The sequence below is a fragment of the Ambystoma mexicanum genome, chromosome 1q, assembly GCF_040938575.1.
Source record: "Ambystoma mexicanum isolate Mex_15411 chromosome 1q, UKY_AmexF1_1, whole genome shotgun sequence".
Classification (NCBI taxonomy): domain Eukaryota; kingdom Metazoa; phylum Chordata; class Amphibia; order Caudata; family Ambystomatidae; genus Ambystoma; species Ambystoma mexicanum.
In genome coordinates, this window is record NC_090922.1 from 440,666,075 (window position 1) to 440,686,060 (window position 19,986).

General features: G+C 43.5%; 1 long non-coding RNA gene across 1 annotated transcript; it reads right to left on the minus strand.

The window, feature by feature from the left end:
- Positions 1-16,751: 16,751 nt before the first annotated feature.
- LOC138521449 (uncharacterized) lies at positions 16,752-17,715 on the minus strand. The gene is made up of 3 exons (XR_011283049.1): positions 17,559-17,715; positions 17,292-17,421; positions 16,752-17,169 (listed from the first exon to the last, which is right to left on the minus strand). It is a non-coding gene; the product is annotated as an uncharacterized lncRNA (long non-coding RNA).
- Positions 17,716-19,986: the final 2,271 nt, after the last annotated feature.

The following is a 19,986-nucleotide window of genomic DNA, read 5'->3' on the forward strand; positions in this document are numbered from 1 at the left end:
GACAAGGAACACCAACTTCTACGGCCACATAAGCACCTCCTAGTTCAGATGATGAAAGAGGAGCATAAACTCCAACAATAGTAAAGCCCTGTCAAAACCATCTACATTTAAAAGAACACATTTTATTTTAACCAAAATCAGAAAATACAGGAGTACAAACATAAAAGGCTACAGGGAAATTATACAGAATTAAGTTACCTTCTAAGAACCATTAACGGAAGATACTACTATAACTACCATAAATCGAGAGGAAAAAGAGGTAAGGCATCAGCAAAATGAAGAAAACGAATAGTAGAAGATACAAAAAAAAGAGCAAGCAATCGGAATTGAGACATGGAACAAAAACAAAGTTATAGTTCTTAATCTATCAGATCGAACTATAGATATTATTGAATCACAAATCCTAAAAAACGCGATTTTCACCATTAAACCCATCAATAGTACTAACAACTACATTCATCTATACAAATTGGTCGGGAAATTGAAATTTTGAAACATTTTTGAATAAAGAGGACACACCTACACCATCTGAAGAAGAGAAAGAGAAATATCTCTCCCTAGCATCGATGATTTAGGACATATGAAACCTCTCATGAGTTTAGAAGGAGGAGAAGAATTCAAAGACAAATCCTGACTACACCAGTTAGATATAGAGTAAACTTTGACTGAGTAAAGCTACTCTGCTTTGTACCAAGCCAGGCTAGGAAAAAGATCTATCGCTGCTTTCTGGATAGTTCGAGTCACCTGAGGATGATCCTTTTAGATCGTAAAATGTACATGTAGTGCCTTGCTACAATTTTCAGGTCGCCTGATGTTGTTTTTCACACATTTTTTCAATCTATTCAAAATGTTTGAAATACCATAAAGAAACTGTGGAATAAGTCAAGTGGTTCTCACTTATCATTTAATGACCACCTTTATCATGAGAAGTCTTTTTTTATCTAGATAGTTACCTTGAGATATAGAGTATAACAGGCCAAGCAAACTAAAAAAGAAATCTAAATTTAACACACTATCTGCCGATTTTAATCATAAGATACATTCTTCACAGCTGTTAGTGAAGAACTAGAACATATACAATACAATAGAATGACCAGGAACTTCAAAAACATATCACAGATAAAAAAGAGCCATTGAAAGACTGTCCATAATGATCTCATTATGAAAAAGGCAGATAAAGGTAGCAAAATAACTATGCTGAATTGGGTAGATTACATTGAGACAGAACTATCACATTAGAACACCAGAATTTTAGCTTGAACTACCATCAGACCCCACTCTATCTCCCAAGAGGCAAGCAGAATAAATGATCATTATGTGGTATGCCTTGGGACTGCTCATCGGAGATGAGTACGATTATTTGAGGAGCACTAAAATGTCTGTATAATTTGTACCCTAGATCCAGAAAGAATTTGAAAGAATACCAGAACTGAGACCCATAGTGAATTGGATTGGGTGGCTGATGGAACCCATCTCTGAATACATTGACACACAGATGTGAAGGTAACTTGACTCTTACACCAGAGATCAATGGACATCTTAATCAATTTGGCAAAATTGAACGGAGTCACATTGGTTAGTAAAGAATGATGTTAAGGCCTTATCTATATATTATGAGTAAGCAATTAAGACATCGAAATCTGGCTTAAAGACAAATTGCTCATTCAAAATGTACTGTGATTTTTTAAAAGAAATGCTAGAGTTCACACTGATCAATAATTGTTTCGCATTTAAGGAAAAATATTACACACAAACCATGGGTGTAGCAATGGGGGCTAAATATGCCCCCTTTTGTTGCCAGCACAATTATGGTACAATTTGAAATCTGCTACGCCTTATTCACAACCATTACAAATCTGGTCAAATGTAAACACACATGGAAAATATACAATGACTATATATTCTTGATCTAGACTGATATGCATAACTAGTAGAATAATTCCCAAAATTCCTTGAATAGTAATGACTTGGCACTTGACGCTTTTTTGGATGGGCGGAATCCTCTTTTAGACATCTTTGGTTCACCATTATATCAAATTGTTAAGCAGGATATCATATCATGCCTCCTTTATTGTATAAATTGGCCTAAACTCAGTCGCTCTGCGAAGAAATCTGCGTTGCAAAGTTTCGATCTTAGATCGACTTAGCCGCCATTTTAGTTCCATCGGCCATTTTGATTTACACTCCAAAGTCATTCTGTGTTCTAAAATGGTGGACAGTGTTCCCCGCTTGTAACTGAGCCGTCCCGACCTTTGTATACAAGTTAATGTCTAAACTGTCTGTTGGCCGAATGTTTGGGTCGAGTAAAGAGACCTTGTCCCATGTCTGACTTGTAGACAGAGGATTATGTGCGCCAACAAGTCTGATCCGCGGACATACATCAAATACAATGCTGTCTAAATACTGAACGTGGACACTTCCTGAACTACATTGTATAGGACGTGTCCTAAGGCTTCATGTTAAATCCGAGAATACACTGTTGTCATTGTGACTTGTTGTTGTACAAACTAAAGATGATCCACATGCATATAGTTGGACAAACTAGAAGTGAGCTTGGCACGAACCCTAGACCGAGTATTATTAACCTGTAGGGGGGCTGGACATTATGATCAGAAATGTATAAAAAGTGTAAATGTTTAGACGTCCAGTACCTCTCACTTCTCACACCGAAAGGGCTGGTATTCGCTGTGATGTACTGAGGGCCACATAGCTATCTGATACTTTGTTTCTTTGTAAACTGTACAGTTATAGAATAAAGATCTGTGAATCTTTATAAGCCCGTGTTTGGCGTATTTCCTTTTGGGGTACTCCCAATAGGGATCCTCAAGATTGATGCCAGCTCGTTGAAGGTTGACGCGGCTATCGGACTGGGATCGGACGGTGTAAAAGGGAGCCCCTTTCTTGGGTGAGAAGCGACACCTCAGCAGCGCTGCATGATCCGATCCCTGGACGGTCCGAGTCGGCATCTTGACGAGGGTCCATATATCGAGGTGGGCAGATTTACAGAAATCACCAACCACGTGGGACCTTAGTTAGAACTTTGAAATCCGATCGGACCTCCTTAGGATTTGATCAGGTGAGTCATGACCCGATTCCTGATAATTTGTTTTGGCGTATTACACTCACGTGTTGTCAGGAATCTGGGGTGGTGGAGGCGAAAAATGTGTCTAAATCTAAACAGAGCGTAAGAAATGTACTTGGGCTAGAAAAAACTACATTTCCCAGCAGCCCCTTTGGTGTTTTGTAGTCCTTGCCGTGCGCGCGTTTGGCCAGCTGTTCTTAATTAGTAACAGCTTATCAAGGGCCAACGGCGCACGGCAGGTGTGGCTTATTGTTTTCATGAGGCGAAGCCATGCCTGAGTTTCGTACGGTCTCGCGCACACTCTAAGAGGATTCAGGGTATGTGGCAGCAGTAGCACACGGAGAACTACGCAGTTCATGATAGAAAGAGTGGCGGAGCCCACGAAGTGTAAGGAGATCGCGCGCTGCCTCATATCAGCTCCGCTCCCATACCGGTGCTGACACTGTGAACGGGGCTTCACTTCAAGGCGTCGTCAGTCTTCATCTGGGACGGCTTGCAAGTCTCCCAGATGCACAGATAAGTGCTTTATGAGTTTGTTTGCTCTTGTGAGTTAATGTGGGGCAATGTTTGCATGAGAGACTTCAGGAGCAAGTCATATGGGCAGAACTCTATGATTAATCCATTTCTAAGAAGGCACTAAGCGGGCATGCAGTGCATTCTACAGATTAGGATTACAGTGTATATGTTTGTTGGAATCCATTCTCTGTTGGAGTCGAACTCACACCTTTGGTCCTACATGTTCTATGATTGTTTTATTTTGCTTATGCTTGCCCAAAGGGCCGTGTGTCATGTTCTTCATACTGGGAATCACATCCCATGAGTTTGTTTCATTTGTGCTTGCATACATGTATTCTATGTCCTGGTAATTACTACATGTGCCTGTATCAAGGGGCTATTAGAGAGCACAAGTACACTAGCTAGGTACTATTTTGGCCTGTATTAAGGGGGCCATATGTTGTGACCTATGTGTGTGTTATGTTTCATGGTACATTATCTATGCATTAGACAGTGTTGGGTTTTTCCCTGTTCTTTCCCCTATCCTATCCATTTTAGGTGTTTCCTAACCCTCTATCCGGTTTCCCTAAACTCCCCCTCCCCATCTACAACCTCTCCCCAACCCTCTTCCCCCCATTGGCTGCCATGTGGTATCCTGTGTTTTGAATATCAGGTATCTGGGCCAACCACGGATGGGGGTCAACTTCTTTTGGCTTCTGTGGTTCGGGGGAGAGTGTCGACACCTTCCTCCCCTATGGTGTTGTTGACATAATAAGCCACCCCCAAATTGGGATACTTATAACCATCCGAGCCAAATGGAGGCGACCGCTCCGGCCTTGGCAGATGTGCTTAAGGCGCTTCAGGATATTCAGATAGAGCTAGTACAAGCTAAACAGGAATCGGATACGTTAAAGGCCCAGGTACAGGGTTTGGTAGCTCAGCGAACACCGTTGGAAGGAGCTGATGTGGCAAGAGGTTCCCAGAGTCATAATCCCACGGTTATTGTTCAACCCTCCAGTAGTGTACCGTTGGCAGCGCCGAGCGCTTTTCTGGTGATCCTAGGAAGTACATGACATTCCTGACCCAATGTCGTTTTCATTTTTTGTGTAAACCTACTGCGTTTGAATCCATTCAGGCTAGGACGGCATTTGTCATTTCATATCTAACAGGGGATGTAGCTGCATGGGCAATACCGTTGGTTCAGAAAGATGATCCCTTATTATACAATTGGGATGGCTTTCTAGGAGAATTTGGCAGGTTATTTGATCGCAGAGAGGTGTCATTAGCTCGAGATAAGGAGCTGTTGGGATTAAGACAGGGTGATCGGGATTTAGTCACATATGTTACCCAGTTTAACAGGTTGGTAATTGAGACTGAGTGGCCAGTGGCAAAACAGACGGTGTTATTCTACCAGGGCTTACGTGAGGAACTGAAAGATGCCATTGCTCAAGTGGAGCCACAACCTACCACTTGCACGGCTATGATTGATTTAGCTCTTAGATTGGATCATAGCATGAATGAAAGGAAAGGAGATAAAAAGAGACTGGAAATGGGGCCTTTTGTGCGCTTAGACAGAAGCAGAGGAGGAAGGACAAGTGAAGTGGAACCCATGCAAATTGGTAGTGTAAGGGGACCTTTGTCAGCTGCAGAGAAGAAACAAAGTAAGGTGAATAAACTGTGTCTCTATTGTGGGCAAGCAGGACATTTTATACGTACATGTCCTAATACTCCGCAGAAAAGTGGAGGAAGTGATAGAAACACAAAGGAAGCGGGAAAAGAGATGGGCCGGCCTTAAGGGGAACACAGGTGACAGGCCCGATGGAGATCAAGTTCCCCAGATGGGTGGCAAACACAGTGGGGGGTATGACTTCTCACTTACATATTTTGGTGACGTTATGTTTTGCCCTGACTAAGCGGGAGGTTTGGGCAATGGTGGATTCAGGAGTTACTGGTAATTTCGTAGATATTATTCTGGCGGAACAGTTAGGATTGCCTTTGTGTGACAAGATCAAGGCGGAAGGAGTGAAGTCAGTGGATGGGTCTCCTTTGGTATCGGGCCCTATAAGAAAGCAGACAGCAAAATTGGAAATGAATTGTGGTCATGGGCATAGAGAGGAAATCACTTTTGACCTAATAGCAGCACCTCAATTCGGATTAATTTTGGGAATGCCCTGGTTGGTGCTTCATAACCCCAGTATTGATTGGGGAAAGCAGACAGTGTGGTTTGAGGAAAATCAATGTCAAGAGCATATCTTTCCAGAAACAGGACCTGTGACATGGTTAGTTGAGAAGGGGTCTGAAGGTCAAATTGTGGGAGCAGTGGTGGAGGGAATTCCTGCACAATACAAAGAGTTCAATGATGTGTTTGACAAAAGACTGGCAGAGCAATTACCTCCACATAGACCTTACGATTGTGTAATAGATTTGGAGGACGGAGCAAAATTACATTGCAGCAGAATTTATGCCCTGACAGAAAAGGAAAATCAGCATTTGCGGGAATATTTCGATGAAATGTTGACTAAGGGTTTTATTAGGCATTCCACATCCCCGGTCTCCTCACCTTTATTTTTTGTCCCCAAGAAAGAAGGGACTTTGCGTACTTGTATTGACTATAGGGCCTTAAATAAGGTAACTATCAAGAATAGATTTCCGTTGCCATTGATTTCAGTTTTGTTGGACCAAGTGACGTCTGCTAAGATTTACACCAAGTTGGATTTGAGAGGAGCTTATCATTTGATACGGGTTAAGGAGGCGGATGAGTGGAAGACGCTTTTAGAACCAAGTTTGGTTTGTTTGAATACCTTGTAATGCCTTTTGGTTTATGTAATGCTCCTGCTGCTTTTCAGTTTTTTATGCAAGAAGTTTTACAGGAATACATTGATGTTTTTGTTATTGTTTATATTGATGATATCCTGATTTACTCTGAGTCTCCAGAGCAGCATGTGCGACATGTAAAAACAGTATTGCAAAGGTTACAGGATTGTCAATTATGTGTCAAAGTGGAGAAATGTGCTTTTCATGTAACACAAGTGGAATTTTTGGGATTTATTTTGACTAATACAGACATTGTGATGGACCCTAAGAAAGTACAGGCAGTTAGAGACTGGCCGTCACCACAATGCATCAAAGATATCCAATCTTTTCTAGGATTTGCCAACTTTTATAGGCGAGTTATCAGTAATTTCTCTAACATTGTTACTCCCGTTACACATTTGTCAAAAAAGGCATTGAAATTCACTTGGAGTGATGAAGCGGAAAACACCTTTCAGAAGTTGAAAATAGCGTTCACTTCTGCTCCAGTGTTACAACATCCTAACACTGATAGAGTATTTCAAGTTGTAACAGATGCCAGTAATGTCACGATAGACGCTATTCTGTCACAGAAAGATGAAAAAGAAATCTGGCACCCGGTAGCATTTTACTCCAGAAAGTTGTCAGGGTGTGAGCAAAATTATTCTATAACTGATAAGGAATTGTTGGCGATCCGAGCGGCGTTCCTTGAGTGGCGACACTACTTATTGGGTGCTAGACATCAGGTGGTGGTGGTAACGGACCACAAAAATGTGCAATATTTCAAGACAGCTCACACCCTTAGTCCCAGACAATTGCGATGGCCACAATTCCTTAATTAATTTGATTTTGTGGTTACCTTTCGACCAGGTAGCAAAAATGGGAAGGCAGATGCACTTTCTAGACAACAAAATTTGGAAGATTCAGTAAGTGAAGTTAAAACAGTTATCTCGCCAGATAAAATTGTTGGGGCCATTACCACACAAATCACAGATTTAGTAAAAAAGGCTTTAACATCACACAGTTGGTACAGTGGCGGAACAGTCATCCGGCATGCAGTATACGAGAGGGGTTACCCTATCATCTGAGCCGGTTATATTTACCAACGAAAGAGTTACAAGACAAGGCTTTATTCTGGTGTCATCAGTCTCCTTTGGCAGGACATGCAGGGTTGAGAAAAATGCAGGCTATGTTGGAAAAATACTTTTGGTGGCCCTCCTTGAAACAAGACACAGAAAATTATGTGGCATTATGTGAGAATTGTGCATGGAACAAAGCAGAACATGTTAGAAAAAGGGGTCCACTGCAGCAATTACCTACTCCTGAGCAACCATGGACACACATTTCTATGGACTTTATTACTGATCTGCCACCTGATAAACAATATGACACGATATGGGTAGTGGTAGATTTTCTGTCAAAACAGGCCCATTTCATTCCTTGTGAAGGAATACCCGGGGCAGGTAAATTGGCGGAGTTATTTCTACAACATGTGGTTCGGCTACATGGGTTGCCAAAAAGTATTGTCTCAGATAGAGGCTCACAATTTACCTCCAGATTTTGGCATGCTTTTTGTCGAATATTGGGAATAAACTGTGTTTTTTCTACCAGTTATCACCCCAGACAGATGGGCAGACAGAAAGGGTGAATCAGACACTTGAACAATATTTACGTGGCTATTTGAGTGACGGTTGGACCTCCTGGGTGCAGGCTTTATGGTTAGCTGAATTCACTTATAATAATACTTCCCATACTTCCCTGGGAATTGCACCTAATGAATGTTTATATGGTCATGAACTAAATATGATACCAGAAGAATTGCCGGAAATAGGTGGTATGCCAGTTTTACAGGAGCGCAAACAGTTGCTTCTTGAGACTAGACGAAAGGCACGAGAAAATCTGGAGAGAGCAAAAAGACAATACAAAGGGCAAGCTGACAAGCACTGCCAGAAAAGTCCTCAATACAAAGTGGGGGACAGAGTGTGGTTGTCTACTCGCAATTTGTCTTTAATAGGATCACGAAAATTTCTACCTCGATTTATTGGGCCATATGTGATTTGCAAACGTATATCTGACACTGCTATGAAATTGCGTTTGCCTACATCTTTGCGGATACACACAGTGTTCCATGTCTCTTTGCTTAAACCTGCAGCTCCAGGTATGACTACGAAGAGACCCCCAGCAATCATGAAAGATGGCCAGGAGGAATATGAAGTGCAGAGTATTCTGGATGTTAAGAAAAGGAATCACCAATTTTGGTATTTGATCCAGTGGAAAGGGTATGGACCAGAAGATTGTTCTTGGGAACCCGCAGCTGAGGTACATGCTCCAAGGTTGGTCAGACAATTTCATCGGCAACATCCTGATAGACCAAGCCCTTGGAAGGGCCCTGGGAGAGGAGGTAATGTCAGGAATCTGGGGTGGTGGAGGCGAAAAAGGTGTCTAAATCTAAACAGAGCATAAGAAATGTACTTGGGCTAGGAAAAACTACATTTCCCAGCAGCCCCTTTGGTGTTTCGTAGTCCTTGCTGTGCGCACATTTGGCCAGCTGTTCTTAATTAGTAACAGCTTATCAGGGGCCAACGGCACACGGCAGGTGTGGCTTATTGTTTTCATGAGGCAAAGCCATGGCGGAGGTTCATACGGTCTCGCGCACGTTCTAAGAGGATTCAGGGTATGTGGCAGCAGCAGTAGCACATGGAGAACTACGCGGTTCATGAGAGAACGAGTGGGGGAACCCAGGAAGTGTAAGGAGAACGCGCGCTGCCTCGTTTCAGCTCTGCTCCCATACCGGTGCTGACACTATGAACGGGGCTTCACTTCAAGGCGTCATCAGTCTTCGTCTGGGACGGTTTGCGAGTCTCCCAGACGCACATATAAGTGCTTTATGAGTTTGTTTGCTCTTGTGAGTTAATGTGGGGCAATGTTTGCATGAGAGACTTCAGGAGCATGTCATATGGGCAGAACTCTATGATTAATCCATTTCTAAGGAGGCACTAAGCAGGCATGCAGTGCAATCTACAGATTAGGATTACAGTGTATATGTTTGTTGGAATCCATTCTCTGTTAGAGTCGAACTCACACCTTTGGTCCTGCATGTTCTATGAGTGTTTTATGTTGCTTATGCTTGCCCAAAGGGCCATGTGTCAAATTCTTCATATTGGGAATCACATCCCATGAGTTTGTTTCATTTGTGCTTGCATACATGTATTCTATGTCCTGGTAATTACTACATGTGCCTGTATCAAGGGGCTATTAGAGAGCAAAAGTACACTAGCTAGGTACTATTTTGGCCTGTATTAAGGGGGCCATATGTTGTGACCTATTTGTGTGTTATGTTTCATGGTACATTATCTACGCATTATACAGTATAGGGTTTTTCCCAGTTTTTTCCCCTATCCTATCCATTTTAGGTGTTTCCTAACCCTCTATCCGGTTTCCCTAAACTCCCCCTCCCCATCCACAACCTCTCCCTAACCCTCTTCCCCCCATTGGCTGCCACGTGGTATCCTGTGTTTTGAATATCAGGTATCTGTGCCAACCACGGGTGGAGGGTCGACTTCATTTGGCTTCTGTGGTTCGGGGTAGAGTGTTGACACCTTCCTCCCCTATAGTGTTGTTGAAACAAGAGCAATTATTGACCAGGTAACAACAGTATTCTGATATGCCTGGAAAATTGTCTGCCTGCTTCAGGGAATTATTCTGCAGTGACAGACAATCTTTGGAATTTGGCCGACCAGCACCAATGGAGGGGTCACCGGCGTGTACTATGTACTGTAAGCACGGCATTGGTAGTATATTGTTTAATGATATTTGGCACAGACAAACTAGACATGCTTCCGAACTTCAGTGGCCAATCAATGGTAGTTTTGAAATTTCTCGTATTGAATATTTAGGATCCATATTGTTAAAGAAAAAGGCTAGACCTGCAGCATTCAATGTATTACAGAATTGGAAGAAAGAAGCTATGCAGCAGCTTAAGAGTAGAGAAAAGCATGCGCGCCGTCACGACAAACGCCGAAAAAGCGTTGTTATATGACCAGAATAAACAGTCTGAGTCAGTTAGGAATATGGGTAGGGCTTTTTCACTAGATATCCAGAAAATGTATCCTTCTAAAGACTTTCATGTATCCGATGAGCTTATTGACAAACTTTTAAATGAACGAAGGTCTGGTGCCACTGCGCCACCTCCGTATGTTCCTCTTCCTGCTGTTATTCCTCCTCCCGTAGTTCCTCCTGCTCCTCCTATTGCTCCTCTTAATGTTCCTCTTCCTCCGGTTGTTGTTCCTCCTCTTGTCGTCGCTCCTCCACCCGCTCCTCCCCTTTGCCTGCTGTTACGGGTCCAGTGGGTTTGCCTGCTGCACCAGTGATAGCACCTCTGTTTCCGAATGTACAGAATTTGCCTACTCTCCCTCTTCCAAGTGGTTCTACACCGCTTGTAGTAGATCAGGGAGAGGGATCAAGAATTATAACTCGTAATACTGTGTCTTCAGAGAGAAAGGATGAATTGACTGCAAGGGCCAGACATTGTATGGAGAGGGGTGAACAAGCAGATGTTTTTGCCACACTCTTGAACTTAGACAATTTTCCTGAGAAAAACGTTTTTATTGAAGGATTAGGAATTAATTTATGTGTAATGTGGAACAGGCTAAATGATATAGATCTCCCACAAGGGTTAAGGGATCTGAATACTTTAGCATAGCATTTTCTAGAGAAACTGCGGAGAGAGTACATGAGCATGTCAAGAGGGTTTTTGAGTATAGAAGGGAGTTGGAAAGGTTACAGAATGAAGTTATAGATGGTAATGGTTTGGATGCTATGTTAGTACAGACACAGTTTTTTCCTTGTCACAAATCGATAAATGAGGAAACATGAATTTGTACGAAAGATGCAGTTAGGTGGATTACAGACACGTCGATAACTCCCGTTGAAGTATATGACACGTATAGTCAGTATACGCCAGAAATGCAGAGGAAAGTGATACAGGTAATGGTAGAGTACCTACAGGATGAATGTGTAAAAAGAAAGATTTGTTGTCCCGCAGAGTTATTGAGTATTTATAAGAGGACCTTTTCGTTTGACACTTCTTCAGCTGCTTTAGCACTCGATTTAGCTCTGTTGCTTAGTAAGCATTCGGAGTTGCCTACTTCTCAGTTGCCTATGAGAGAGTTTCCTCCGACATTTGTCTCAAAAGTAGAGATTCCCGCTAATGCTGCAACAGGTGCAGCTTCCCAAGATATTCCTGCACATTATGTGTCGCAGTTCGTTCACATCCCGTTTTCGAGACAGGAAGTGAATACCATTAGACAATCTATTCCCGATATTAGAAAGAATCCAACAGGGTTCTACAAAGAAATAGAGTCTGTCTTGCAATCATCAGTATTTACCTTAAGCAATATTGATTTGTTATTTCCTGTACTCCTGCCAATTGACTTGTGGAAACAGATTAGGACTGTAGATGATGTACCAGGGTTAGGAGATATAGATAATATGGCTAGACTCCATAGAGAAAGGCCAGCTGGTGAGAGACCACCACAGGTAATACTAACTTTGCCTGATAGAATTTTACGAAATTAAAAGCTATAATTCCAGAAAGAAGGATTATTTGGGACAAGCTTACTGCCTGTGTCCAAGGAAAGTCTGAGGGTGCTACCGAGTTCTTTAATCGGTTCGAACAAGTATTTTCAGATTCTAGTGGGCAAGACTTAAGCACAGAGTCTTGGAAACTACTATTCCGGACAAATTTGTGCGTGGATTGCTGCCTGACATCCAGTCACAAATGATGTCTTCAGAGAGCGCTTGGCAAGCAAAGTCTCAGTCAGAAGTATTGAATATGGCTCAGTACTATGAGAATCGTGTCAATGAAAAAGAAAGAGTTGAAAAGAGAAAAGGAGACTTAAAAACAAAAGTTCTATTACAGCAAATTGTTAGAGGCCCTAGAGGAGGTAATTCGCAATTTAGGTGTTACTCACCGGACGGAGAGTGCCAGAAGACAAGATGCCTGGATTTCTCAGGGACTTGCTTGAAGGAGCCTGGTTGGGGCCTCCAACCAAGCCTCCTCTCTGCGAGGGAAAGAAAGACCTTTTCTGCGATATGACCCTCTGTAGTACTGTATTACTAACAGAGAGACTGATCACATAAAAGAGCAGGAAGAACTGCACAGCCACGGACCCAGCTGTAAAGAAAGGAATAGTGGTGAGTCACCAAGGATTTAGAGCACTTTCCTAATTATTAATAATCTACTACAATTACCTTTAAGTCTCTCCCCACTATCCTATACTAATCAAACATGAACTGGACCACAGCCACCCCCTAGGAACAGAGATCAGAATCAGATAATAAACCCTTTAAAGAACTGGAGATAAGTAAGATGGTGTTTTTCTCTTACCACTGTTGGAGCATAAGAATGACGAAAATCCAAGAGGAAAACAACGAAAATATAAAATAAAAAAAGGGAATGTTAGTAGGGTAGCTTTTGCCCAGGCGACACGAGAAGCGCACTAGGGACGGGATGGTGCACTTCAGCAGAGAGTCCCAATGTGCACTGAAAGGTAGGAAGTCCAGGTAATAAAGAGGAATAAACAGGAAAAAGGATCGCTGAAAGCAATCAGCTCGAGGGTATGATGCTTGTAATCCAAGAACAGTTCAGGGTCGTGGTGCAGGGTTTGGAACACAGGAACCAATGAGTTGAGAATCAAAAAATCCAAAGGCAGTCCGTACAATGAGCAGGGTCTGGTACACACGAAGCAAAGTTGAACAGAATCAAATCCAAAAGCAGTCCGTACGTGAAAGGCAGGGTTTGGTACACATGAAGCAAAGTTGAACAGAATCGAATCCAAAAGCAGTCCGCAAGTGAAAGGCAGGGTTTGGTACACAAAAGTAACTTTGAAAAGGAAGTTGACACGAAGGTCAAAATAGCGCCGGTAGCAACTACAAACAGAAGCAGCGTTCACTGAGCTGCCATTCACTATATCAGGAAGGAGGAGGACCCGGCGAAAACGAGGCTCAGGTGTCTGCCTACACAGGACTACACCTAGTGTCTAGGGATCATGGGAGTTGTAGTCCGCAAAGGTGAACCAAGTCTTTTCCTCCAGGAAAACCACCAGCGGTTCAGGAATGGAGCCACGACATTCCTTATGCCGCGGTGAAGTGCAATGCGATGCCTGCAAAACCTGGGTTTGTCTTTATTATGTGAACACACAGACACGGGAGCCCCCCTAAATGCAGGCCGTAGTGTAACAGCATCCACCCCCAAAGGCGGCGCCAACACCCTGCTGGCATGAAAGCGGCGTAGCAGGGCAGGAGCCTGGATATTAACCAGAGGTTCCCAGGTCCTATCCTCCGGACCGTATCCCTTCCAGTCAATCAAATAGAAGGGACGGACCCTACAGAGTTTGTAGTCCAAAATAGCAGCAACTTCATACTTACTACCACCCACCACTCGGACCGGAGGGGGGCGACGAGGTAGACGGGTAGATAAAGGACAAGGTTTGAGAAGGCATACATGGAAAACAGGATGCAATTTCCATGAGGAGGGCAGAGAAAGACGCATAGCCACAGGATTAATAACCTTGGCGATCGGAAAAGGTCCCACATACTTGGGGAGGAGCATACGCTTCCCCGGAATCCGCAAGTTGTGAGTTGACAACCAGACTTTCATACCGCGTCGATACTCCGGAGCAGGGACCCTGTGGCGATCCGCACATTTCTTGGCTCTGGCTTGGGCACGCAAGAGATGGGTCCGGACAGACCTACGGACAGTACAAAGGTCACGCATACAAGCCCGGGCTGCTGGGTTGTCCAAAGGCAGCGAAGGGTCAAAAGGCAATGTACGCGGATGCTGTCCGTGGAGAGCAAAAAAAGGAGAGACCCCAGAAGCCAAATGCAATGAGTTATTATAAGCAAATTCAGCAGATGGAAGCATAGTCAACCAGGTAGACTGGAACCGTAGGCAAAGACAATGGAGGTACTGTTCAAGCGTGGCGTTGGCCCTCTCCGTCTGCCCATCCGTTTGAGGGTGACAGGCCGAACTGAAACGATCATCAATGTGGAGAGAAGTTGTCAGGGCTCTCCAAAAACGTGAGGTGACCTGAGGTCTACGATCAGAGATCAAAATAGAAGGAAGTCCAAAGAAACGGAAAACATTACTCAGAAAAAGAGAAGCCAGAACAGGTGCCGAAGACAGTCCTTTACAGGGAATGAACAGAGACATCTTGGTGAAATAGTCAATGACAACCCAGATCGTGTCAAAGCCGTCAACAGGCGGTAATTCAACAACAAAGTCCATAGACAACATATACCAAGGCTTGTGTGGAACTGGAAGTGGTTGTAAAAGACCCACAGGTTTAGAACGGGATACTTTACTTTGTGAGCAAATCGAACAGGTGGCCAGGTAGTCTATCACGTCCCGAGACATACGAGGCCACCAGGCCCAATGACGCAGAGCCTCCAAGGTCTTTTGTTCTCCTGGATGGCCTGCAATCAAAGAATCATGAGCCCAAGCTAATGCACGAAGACGAGCCTGTCCCGGAGGAATGAATAAACGACCTTGGATATAAGGCATGCCATGTATAATGTCCAACTGAAGGTCCCTACAATCATCAGAATGGGAGGACACCCAATTAGAAATCAGAGACCGCAATGAGGGTTGGACGGTGCATCCACAGACAACTTGACAAGGTAGCAAAAGGGGCCGTTCCAGTGGAGCATCACAAGGACCCGAAGACAGACGAGACAGAGCATCAGCACAAGTGTTGAGACGCGCCGGACGGTAAGTAATAGTGAAATCGAATTGAGAGAAAAAAAGATGCCAGCGCGCTTGTCGGGCGGTAAGACACTTCATCGACCTAAAGGCTAGGAGACATCTATGGTCTGAAAAGACTGTTACCGGATGACGCGCACCAAGTAGATGATGGCGCCATTCAGAGAAGGCATCTTTGATGGCCAGGAGTTCACGTTTGGTGATCGGGTAGTTGCGTTCATACTGGGTACGTTTTCTTGAGAAATATGCAACTGGATGTATCTCCCCTGAGTCCGGACACCGTTGCAACAGTACTGCTCCAATTGCCACTCCAGAGGCATCAGCTTCCACAAAAAACGGAAGGAGCGGATTAGGGTGTTCTAACACCGGGGCAGTAGAAAATGATGCCTTCCGGGCGTCGAAAGCCGATTATGCATCGGTAGACCAACGGTAGGGCTTTCTGGAACTAGTTAATGCGGTCAAGGGAGCGAAATGATGTAAAATGAATGGATGAAACGTCTATAGAAGTTTGAGATACCTAAAAAGGACTGCAAGGCCTTGATGGAGAATGGAACAGGCCAGTCCAGAATCACCTTGACTTTGGAACGGCTCATTCTAGTTCCATGATTTGTAAGGTCGTAACCAAGGAATTCCACTTCCGTGGCATTAAAGACGCATTTTTCCGCTTTAACAAAAAGATGGTTTTCTCTTAACCTCTGCAAGACAAATCGCACATGTTCTCTGTGTGAATCAGTAGAGGTCGAGTATATCAATATGTCGTCTAAATAGACGATGACAAATTGATCGAGGCAGTCATGGAACACATCATTCATAAATGCCTGAAACGTAGCTGTGGCATTACACAAGCCAAATGGCATGACGAGATATTCGAACAGGCCATAACGTGTCTTGAAGGCCGTTTTCCACTCGTCCCCCTCTCTGATACGGATGAGATTATACGCACCCCATAGGTCTAACTTAGTGAATATCACTGAGGAACCCAGCTGGTCCAATAAGACCGATATCAATAGAAGAGGATATTGGTTTTTTACTGTAATGGCATTGAGTGCCCTGTAATCAATACAAGGGCGAAGATCGCCCTCTTTCTTAGGGATGAAAAAGAGGGGGGATGCCGCTGGAGATTTGGATGGTCTAATAAAACCAGTTTGTAAGGCCTTATCTATGTACTCCTTTAATATCTTGTCTTCTGGCAAGGTGAGTGAACAGCTAAACAGAAAAATGTACCCTTGCTAATAATTATTTTCATATTATTTCTTTTTTTCTTTTTGTTTCAAATAATGAATTAATATCTCTGAGAGGTTTCCAAATTGTGGAAATCCTAAAGTATGAATCTACCGCTGTTCTTATATAACCACCCAAATAATAAAGTAGCTGTGTGTTTCAAAGGACAAACATTACGGTGGTGCTTCCAGTGTTTGAGAAATAAAATAAAAGGTAACTCATATAATTAAGGAAAAAGTGCAAGACATTCACTTTCTACCTCCGAGGACATCAAAAACATATATTTAAAGAAAACCAGAACACATAATCGGAAGTCAACAAAGTTATAATCTCAACCAAAAAATAGAACAAAATACAAATACATCCACATAATACATTTAGGAAGCAATGTTTTTTTGTAGAAAGAGATTACAATGTGCATAAGTGTTTTGACACAATAAAAAACAAAAAACACAAAGAACATTGGATTAATATTCATTTCTTTACATTATAATGATTAAATCATAAAGAAGAGTGCAAATAGGACATACATGTGATATTGGTTCAGTAAATAAACGAGTATCATGGCCCAATTTCTAGGTATTGTTCAATGATAGTCCCTTTTTGCAATTGTTAGTTTCAAGCAATTAATGCTGCAGGGTCTTTGATACAAGATATCTTTTTTATCCTTGCCAACGTGAGATTTGATGGTTGGAACCGGAATGTAGGCTCCAAACGATCAGGGATATGTATGTATGGTTTGAATCCCTGTCTTCGTCACGTTTCGGCGGTTATTCTATTACGATAGGTCCGCCTTCATCAGGGCTCCTAGTTGGGGACCCTGTGGGAAGTATATGGATATCGAGTCAGAAGGGTGGATATAGAGAGGTAGTGGCCCCTAGTACTTAGGGCGCTATACAAATAAAAATATTTAGAAACTCTCGGCTCCGGTGGTCGGCTTACCTGCCGGTGTTTGAGATCCCAGAGGTTCGGGTGTGGGCCACACAGGGAGGGAAATCAGGCGACAGGACCAGGCGTCTATGTGAAGAGTGAGAACTCTCAGGTAAAGTCACAGTCTCGTCTTGGTGATATCCTACATAAGGTATAAAGATGATGGAAAAGAGAGGAGCAAAAAACTATAAATCAGGGGTCTGGCGCCCGGGTTGTGTGGTGCTAATACATAATTGCTAAATAGCTACATGTGGCAAAAGCGAGAGAAAAATGCTCTACCTGGATTAATTTGCCGAGTAGTAGAGAGATTGCGCCGTATGGGTAAATTTTCTCCTCTGTCACCGTTATTGTGGAATGTGGTTGTTCACTTTGGGCTGGTGGCTGTTGCCTGTGTGAGAAGAAAAACACAACTAAGCACCAGGACTCGTTTGTTCGTAGGATATTAGGATAGTGGTTTAAATCCTATGCACAAAAATATATGAGACTTGACGTGGTGGCTGATAGTGCTAGTATCTAGGACCATGACAACTCCAAAGGTACGCGCTGTGTGTTCGGAGGCGAAAGTGTATTAATGATACCAAGTGCACGCGAAACTTACAAAAAACACACAGTACGGCTGCCGGTCTGGGTGTTTAGAGCTCAATTACATGAGTTGAGATGCCAAATGTATGGGCTTCAAAAGGAGTATTAAGTAGGGAGCAAGCCGGTGGCATGAAGGGTTGAGGGCTGCATGCGAGGAAGAGACGTGCCTGTTGAAAAGGTCAGAAAGAGGGAGCAAAAGAAAGAGAAACCCTTTTAACGCTTACCCGCTGCAATGCTTTTTTCAGCTGCTGTAAGGCTTAGCAGGCATCCGCTGGGAAGGGGAGAGGCTGGAGGCTTGTCTCAGCCGTCTCATCTGATTCGAGGGTGTGTGTGGACTGTGGCTGCCTGCTCAGGGAAGCCGGGGCCGGGACGATCACGCGTGCGTAGAGGCCGCGCAGTCGATCGTTGTCATGGTGACTAGAGAACGAGTCACTCAGGTATGCTGGGAGAGAGTATCGATTTGCAGTGTGCCTCGGTGTGAGGAAAGTGTGGCTGTCAGCCTCATATAAAGTATTACACTGAGCCTGGAGGAAAAGGGGGAGGAATGCATAGCTCCGTGCGTATGTTTAATATATAGCAACAACAAAGAGCAACAGAAACTTAGTTTGTCGCAGTTTGTCGGTGAGGGCTAATGCGCGTGAGGAGAGGCTAATTAGTGGTGGGCAGGGACGTGGAAGCGGACATATGTCACAATGGTCATATTACTGGCTGAAAGATTTCATTGAGCCCATGATGGTAAGTGTTTAATCGATGTATCCATCTAGACTCCTTCCTAAGAAGACTGTGTTGAATGTCGGGGCTCCCCTTGATTTTCTCGAGTACCCACCAAAAAAGATTGTTTGGTGTGTGGTTAGCCTCCATGTAGTGTGTAACTAGAGGTGATGTGAGATTCTTACACCTTATTCTAGATCTGTGTTCCGAGATCCGAATGCTAACTGCTCTTGTTGTTTGACCTATGTATCGTAGTCCACAGGGGCATTCGATACAGTAAATCACATTCTGGCTTTTGCAGTTTGTGAGGTCCCTCAGAAGCCATTTGCGTTGTCCAATTTGGAAACTGCTCATTTTCTTCGTAAATTGGCAGGCCACGCAGTTGCCACATGGGTGATGGCCCTGCAGTGGTCTTAATGTTCGTGTGGAATTCTTAATTGGTTGAAATTGGGAATGTACTAGATGTTCCTTAATGTTTTTTGTTCTTTTATATGCAAATCGGGGAATTGGTTCTTCCGGAAGGTTAAGGCGTGCTATGTGCCAGTGTTTACTGATAATCTTCTTTATTTGTGATGTGTGGGTTCCAAAAGTGACAACGCACGTAAGACGATCTTCCTTGGTGTCTTGGGTATCACGTTGTAACTCGAGAAGGGTTTCTCTATTCCTGTTTCGTGCCCTTTTCCTGGCTTGCTCAAGCTGTTTTTTAGGATAACCTCGTGCTTTTAGGCGGGTGGTTAGATTGTCTGCATGGTAGTTAAAGTCTTCAGGTGTTGTGCAGTTTCTGCGTATTCGCAGATACTGTCCGTATGGGAGGTTGTCCTTGACATGAGTAGGGTGGTTGCTAGAGTAGTGCAACAAGGTGTTCCTGGATGTATGTTTGCGATACAAATTACATATAAGTTTGCCATTTTTTTGTTGAATCGACAAATCCAGGAACTTAATCTCAGAAGCACTATGCTCGATAGTGAACTGAATGTCAATATTACATGTATTGAGCCAGGCCCAGAAGGACATCAGTTGGAGGGTGGTGCCAGTCCATATGAAAATCACGTCATCTATGTATCGGTACCAATGGCTAATTTGGGGCTGCCATGTGTTAATGTTGGAAAGTACAAAGTCTTGTTCGAATTTGGCCATGAATAGGATTGCTAGGCTGGGAGCAAAAGCTGCGCCCATGGCAGTACCTTTTGTCTGTAGGTACAGTAAATTGTCAAAGCTAAAAAAGTTTTTCCGTAGTGCTATTGACATAAGTTCAAGGATAAAGTTGGTGGGAGTTCGGTCAGTTGGGAGCTCGGCAGTGAGCCATGTCCGTATACATTCGATCGCTTCCTCCTGTGGTATACTTGTATACAGGGACTTGATGTCCATAGTTACCAAAAGTTGTTTGGTGGGGTCAAAATCTATGCCCTCAAAT